Source organism: Bison bison, unplaced genomic scaffold, assembly GCF_000754665.1.
Source record: "Bison bison bison isolate TAMUID 2011002044 unplaced genomic scaffold, Bison_UMD1.0 scf7180017864060, whole genome shotgun sequence".
Taxonomy (NCBI): Eukaryota; Metazoa; Chordata; class Mammalia; order Artiodactyla; family Bovidae; genus Bison; species Bison bison.
The window spans coordinates 2,075,251-2,082,325 of NW_011494632.1; the positions used below are offsets into that span (position 1 = coordinate 2,075,251).

Below are 7,075 nucleotides of genomic sequence, written 5' to 3' on the forward strand. Positions count from 1 at the left end.
TTCAAGCTGGTTTTAGAAAAGGCAGAGGAACCAGAGATCAAATTGCCAACATCCGCTGGATCATCAAAAAGGCAAGAGAGTTTCAGAAAAATATCTACTTCTGCTTTATTGACTACACCAACGCTTTTGATTGTGTGGATCACTGCAAACTGTGGAAAAATCTGAAAGAGATGGGAATAACAGACCACCTGACCTGCCTCTTGAGAAATCTGTATGCGGGCCAGGAAGCAACAGTTAGAACTGGACATGGAATAACAGACTGGTTCCAAATCAGGAAAGGAGTACATCAAGGCTGTATATTGTCACCCTGCTTATTTAACTTATATGAAGAGTACATCATGAGAAATGCTGGGCTGGATGAAGCACAAGCTGGAATCAAGATTGCCTGGAGAACTATCAGTAACTTCAGACACTCAGATGACAACACCCTTATGGCAGAAAGTGAAGAACTAAAGAGCCTCTTGATGAAAGTGAAAGAGGAGAGTGAAAAACGTGGCTTAAAACTCAACATACAGAAAAGTAAAATCATGGCCTCTGGTCCCATCACTTCATGGCAAATAGATGAGGAAACAGTGGAAACATTGAGAGACTTTATTTTGGAGGCTCCAAAATCATAGCAGATGGTGACTGCAGCCATGAAATTAAAAGACACTTGCTTCTTGGAAGAAAAGTTAGACAGCTTATTAAAAAGCAGAGACATTACTTTGCCAACAAAAGTCTGTCTAGTCAGTGCTATGGTTTTTCCAGTAGTCATGTATGGACGTGAGAGTTGGACTATAAAGAAAGCTTAGTGCTGAAGAATTGTTGTTTTGAACTGTGGTGTTGGAGAAGACTTGAGAGTCCCTTGGACTGCAAGGAGATCCAACCAGTCAATCCTAAAGGAAATCAGTCTTTAATATTCATTGGAAGGACTGATGTTGAGGCTGAAGCTCCAATACTTTGGCCACCTGATGCGAAGAACTGACTCATTTGAAAAGACCCTGATGCTGGGAAAGACTGAAGGCGAGAGGAGAAGGGGACGACAGAGGATGAGGTGGTTGGATGGCATCACCGACTTGATGGACATGAGTTTGAGTAAATTCCAGGAGTTGGTGATGGACAGGGGGGCCTGGCGTGCTGCAGTCCATGAAATCGCAAAGAGATGGACACAACTGAGTGACTGGACTGAACTGAACTGAACTGAAGTATTCTTGCTGATTTGGGAGGTCTGGTCCATGCATAATGCACATCCACAATGCAGAATGCAGAGCAGTCAATGGTCAGAGGAGAAATTTTATGTTTAAATTTTTTGTCTTCCCATGTACGTGTATGTGAGTGCAACTTAGTCATGTACAACTCTTTGTGACTTTATGGATTTTAGCCTGCTAGGTTCCTCAATCCATGGGATTTTCCAGGCAAGAATACTGGAGTGGGTTGCCATTTCCTTCTCCAAGGGATCTTTCTGATCCAGGGATCAAACCCAGGTCTCCTGGGTCTCCTGCAATGGCAAGAGAATGGATTCTTTACCCCTAAACTATGTGGGAATCCCTGTCTTGCCATAAAATATGAATTTCATTTCACAAGGGCAAAGTACACAGGTCTTATTATTGGCATTTTACATACTAGAAAACTGAAGTTGAGAGAGAATGAATGACTTTGCCAAGATAAAGGGTCAGAAGGTGAAGGTAAGCCACATCTTCTAGAGGTTACCAAGACTCCTTCAACACAAAACTTCATGCTCAGGCATTAATGCACATGAAACAACTTGAAAAAATCATTGGATTGTCCATGTTTCAGGTGTATCTGCAGCCTGACGTAAAAAGCCCTGGAGAGCGATATTCCATAATGTGTCCTGAAGCCTGACGCAGTCCCTAACTCATACTCAGATTTTAGGGAATTCACAACAATGGGAGTCTGTTTTTCAGTGAACCTGGAGCAAGACCTAACCATGTGATCATCCGCTGAAGTCTTTTGTAATCACAAAAAGAAGCAATTCTAGGTTGTATTTAGGCTCTGTATTTTTGGAAGAGAGAGCGGTTGTATATGTGTGTGTCTGTGAGTATGGATATGTGGAAAGGGGAACTTATTTCTCCACAGTTTTTCTGAACTGTTGAATTTGTTCTTTCTCTGAAGTGAAAAGCCTTAGCTTCTTTAATTCTTTAAATGGGATGACACTTTACCTTCCCATCTGCTTAATTACAATGATAGCTTATGAATGTGATTGATAATTAAAACAAGACCTCCTTCCAGGGTTTCCTTTGTCTTTGAACTGTCGTTAGGGTTTCTCATTGTAACTCCACAACCATTACCAACCGTTGAAATGTCTCAGTGCAAAGTCACTTCCTCAGAGAGGCCTTCCTTGAACTTCCTCTTTCCGAACCTGTGTGTTCATAGCTCTGTCCCTTGCTATTCTGGAATCCTCACGAGGGTAGACTGTGCACAAGTCACGGCTGATCCCCAGGACAGACAGTCCAGGACAGTGCTCTCCACTAGACACTTCTGCAGGAATAGAAATGGTCTGTAATCCACACATGTGGCTACTTGTACTGAATTTTTTATCTTAATTTAAATTTAAATAGCTAAATTCAGCTTGTGGTCACATCTCTGACAGTGGGGGACTAGAGCCGTGTTTCTCAAAATCTAAATCAAGATGTCACTAAGATGCTTAGTGACCCATTCTCTGGGTAATTCAACAACATTTCACAACTATTGGTCTAGAATGGGATTCTCAATCCTGGCTTCACATTAGACTGACCTGAAGGAAATTTTAAAAGAAAATACGTCCCAATCACACTTGTAGAGATTATATTTCAGTTGGCCTGGAGCGGGGTCCAGGTATTAGTTGTTGTTTTTAATTTGGCTGCCCTGGGTCTTTGTTGCTGCACGCAGGCTTTTTCTCTAGATGCAGTGAGCGGGGACTTCTTGTAGTGGCTTCTCTTGTTGCAGAATGCAAGCTATAGGCGCAGGGCAGGCTTCAGTAGCTGCAGCTCCCAGGCTCTAGAGCACAGCTTCAGTAGTTGTGGTGCACAGAATTAGTTGCTCCATGGCACGTGGGATCTTCCCTCACCAGGGAGCAAACCCATGTCTCCTGCACTGGCAGGTGGACTCCTCTCCACTGAGCCACCAGGAAAACCCCCAGGTATTAGTCTTTTTAAAAAATGAAACAAAACAGAAAATCTCCCCAGAGACTGTGATGGGCAGCCAAGCTTGAGTCTAGAAGATGTGTTCTCACCTGCTCCTCAAAACAGACCCAATAAATATACAGATAAATGGTCTGGGAGCTTTTATAAAGGGTGGTGATGTCAAGTAAAATCTTGTGATGTTACAAGAGATATTAGTGACATTGGTGGTTCAGATGAATTTCTTCACATTCTGTAAAAAAGAAAACACAGCTTTAGATAATCTTTAACAGTTGTGAAATTCCTTGTCCTTTTATCCATTAATAGTACCGATCATACCATGCTCTGGGAGATTTAATGAGGATGACACTTTGAGTTCTCTAAAACAATCACGTTTTAGAAAACACAAAAGCCTTTCAAGTTTGCTGGTTGATTGACAAGCGGTCAGTTGACCGCACAACAAAGTCACGTGACCCGCACCGCCCGGCAGCTGGAGGAAGGTGTTTCCCAGCCTAACGCCCCGCAGGTCCGGGATCTCCTTTGTTAAGTTCTTCTCGGTCCTCTGCGGCCAGGTGTGCAGGTCATTGCCTCCCCGGAAGGAAAGGAGTTCAGACGAGCCTGGGAACGTGGGTGCAGGAGCCCTGCCCTCTCTTTCTGCAGGTGAACAGGTAAGGAAGGTCTCGCAGGAAGTCCAGGCTGGCTGGGCGCCGGAAGAGTAAGGCGGTGCTTGTTCGGCATCTGCGTAGGGGAGGCGGCTGTGCAGCTGCAGAGCGCCAGGGGATTTCAGCCCAGCCCGGAGCACCAAGCAGCGTGGGGACAGCAACTTAAGGAAACCCGGGCAGCTGGACAGGGGAGTGTCTGATGATTTTTAAAAACATGCTCCTGATTGAAATAAAAAAACAAAACAAAAAAAGTCTCAGAGTAAGTAAATTCAACACTGCTAATGTTAGCCAAGACACCGGCGCATATTTGAGGAAATTAACATGAAACTAAAACCGAAATCTTAGGTTAAGTGGAGCAAGCAAAATTGATCAGAGCGTACGAAAGACTAGCCAAAAAAACGTCTCTATAGACGTTTAAATTGTTAGGAGAGAATTAGAGGAAAAGCTTTCAATTGCTAGGAGAGATTTAGAGGAAAAAGTTTAAATTACCATGAGAGATTTCAAGAAGTACTATTCAGTAAATCAAAAGTACTAGAACAAAAATAAATAAATATGGTTTAACAATATATCAGTAGATAGCCATTTAAAAACTACTTTAGTCGAGAGTATGTTAATTTAAATATTTTCAATTATTTAAATTAAACATTATAATTAAAAGTTTGAGCCTTGTTAACTCGGTAGGTTTGCACCAAAAAAACCTGGGAGTAATGTGCTAAAGTGGTGTTTTCTTTTCCACAATAATTTCATTGATTTAGAAAGAATAGACTCTTCTTTAAAGATAATAAACATTGTCAACCCACGATGAGATTAGATCACATGCTTTCTGCAATGTGCCAGAGGCGCATGCAGTAAACTTCATTTGACTGCATCTGCCCACAATAACTAAGTAACTCCGGTTAATGTTCACCCAGCAGTCAAAATGCAGTGTATCCACTGTGATTAGCATACCAGGTTATTCTTTCAAGGAAATCTGAGCGGTTTGGGGCTTTCAATATTCTTCAATAGAACCATCTTTTTGCTCACTTTGCTATTTTTTAAGGGTGGGCATTCTCTTTGCAATGTGCTTATAAAGGATCCACCACCCCCCGGCTTCCTTGAGTTTAGTTAAAATGGAAAAAAAAATTGCTTTCTTAGCTGAAAGTAATCATGTGTCTTTAGTCCTGTGATATCCTTCCTGAATATCTCCAGTTTCTCTGAACTATTGCCTCTCTGATATTTTAGCAACAATCCACCACCTTGATCTTTGAACCAAACTCATGTAAGCCACTGATGGAAGCCACAGGGCTGAAACTTTCTTTGCATCTAACGATGAGATTTGTAGTATTTTTATTGCAGTTTTTTTACTCTGTCAGTGTTAAATATGTCAGCACCTCTTTCTCAACTACATCCTCATGGAGGATATTGTCTTACCGGCATTTTGTTTCATTTTAAGAAAGCATACAAAATCTCAAATAGATAGTTTTCTTACTAAAATTTATTGTTCAGTATTGAAGTTATCCCTGTCTGGGGTTAAACTATCTTTAATAATACCAAAGAAGATATGTTGTAGATAGTTGTATATAAAATATTCTCTGCAAAGAGCATTGTTCTTTGACAATGAACAAAATGAAACACCTTGAAAGTAAATGTTTATTATTGTAAAATAAAATAATAAAAGTGATTTTAGATGTATAAAATGCTTTATTCATTACATATTCATAGAAAAATATCACTATATATTAAATTTGGGGGGGAAAGAGGTGGATTGTTTTAAATTACATTCCAGAGGATTTATATACAGAAGTGAGTGAAACAAAAGGTCAGTGTGCCAAATATGATTTTAGAGTGGTATTGTGGCATGACTCTGGTTACCTCTTGTGATAAAATGACTGTTGTATTTTTCTCATGTAGCTTTTATAGCTAAAAAAGTGAATTATGTTCAATAACATTTTCCAGATATTATCTTGTGAAAAATGTCTGGTTCTTGGCTCTTTGAGTTTTGATCCTTTTCTTCATAGTAAACCAGAGCTTTTTAATAAGCTTAGGAGTGTTGTCCAGTAGAACTTTCTGCAGTGATAGGAATGTTCTAAATACATTCTGCACTGTCCATTGTGATAGCTTCTGGCTCTATGTGGCCATTGAGCACTTGAAATGTAGTTAATTTAACTAAGGAATTGAATTTTTTTCTTTTGCTACATTTAATTGATTTTAATGAAAATGTAGTTATCCTTATGTGACCCATGGCTACCCGATTGCACAGACAGCTAGTTAGCTGCTTCCCTTTATTCTGCTGCTGCTGCTAAGTCGCTTCAGTTGTGTCCGACTCTGTGCGACCCCATGGACAGCAGCCCACCAGGCTCCCCCATCCCTGGGATTCTCCAGGCAAGAACACTGGAGTGGGTTGCCATTTCCTTCTCCAATGCATGAAAGTGAAAAGTGAAAGTGAAGTCGCTCAGTCGTGTCCGACTCTTCGAGACCCCATGGACTGCAGCCTACCAGGCCTCTCTGTCCATGGGATTTTCCAGGCAAGAGTACTGGAGTGGGGTGCCCTCACCTTCTCTGTCCCTTTATTCTAGTGGCCAGTTATAGTATCATGCAGGACACAACTGCTGACCTTGGATTTTCAGATAGTCCTTAAGGTATTTTTCAAGAACATTACTCCTGAAGGGATTTAAGAGATTAATTTTTTTCATTCTTAATGACATTGTTTTGTTTCTCATTTTATAAGCAATATATGTTCTATTTTACCGCTCAGTTGTGTCTGACTCTTTGTGACCCCATGGATTATACAGTCCATGGAATTCTCCAGGCCAGAATACTGGAGTGGGTAGCCATTCCCTTCTCCAGGGGATCTTCCCAACCCAGGGATCTAACCCAGGCCTCCTGCATTGCAGGCGGATTCTTTACCAGCTCAGCTACCAGGGGAGCCCATATGTTCTACTAGAAACACATAAAACCATCGAGTAAAAGTTTACAATTCACTCATAATCCCTACCCTCCAGGGGTGACTGTCTTTGCTGTTTTGACATATTTCCTCCCAGTGGCTAATTTTTTTAAAATAAAGGTATAGTTGACCTATCAGTTCGGTTCAGTTCAGTCGCTCAGTTGTGTCCGACTCTTTGCGACCCTATGAATTGCAGCAAGCCAGGCCTCCCTGTCCATCACCAACTCCCAGAGTTCACTCAAACATATGTCCATCGAGTTGGTGATGCCATCCAGCCATCTCATCCTCTGTCGTCCCCTTTTCCTCCTGCCCCCAATCCCTCCCAGTATCAGAGTCTTTTCCAATGAGTCAAGTCTTCACATGAGGTGGCCAAAGTATTGGAGCTTCAGCTT

The 7,075-nt window shown here is 41.4% G+C and overlaps 1 protein-coding gene across 2 annotated transcripts in view; it reads left to right on the plus strand.

Moving 5' to 3' along the window:
* Positions 1-3,401: 3,401 nt before the first annotated feature.
* Positions 3,402-7,075, plus strand: part of TMEM144 (transmembrane protein 144) — a 48,304-nt gene continuing 44,630 nt past the window's right edge. The window contains exon 1 of one of the 2 annotated variants that reach the window (XM_010836078.1): positions 3,402-3,766. The gene's annotated coding sequence lies outside the window, so the exon portion shown is untranslated. Of the gene's footprint in view, positions 3,767-3,793; positions 3,923-7,075 lie in introns of those variants that run through there. The other variant, XM_010836079.1, reaches the window with a different exon arrangement.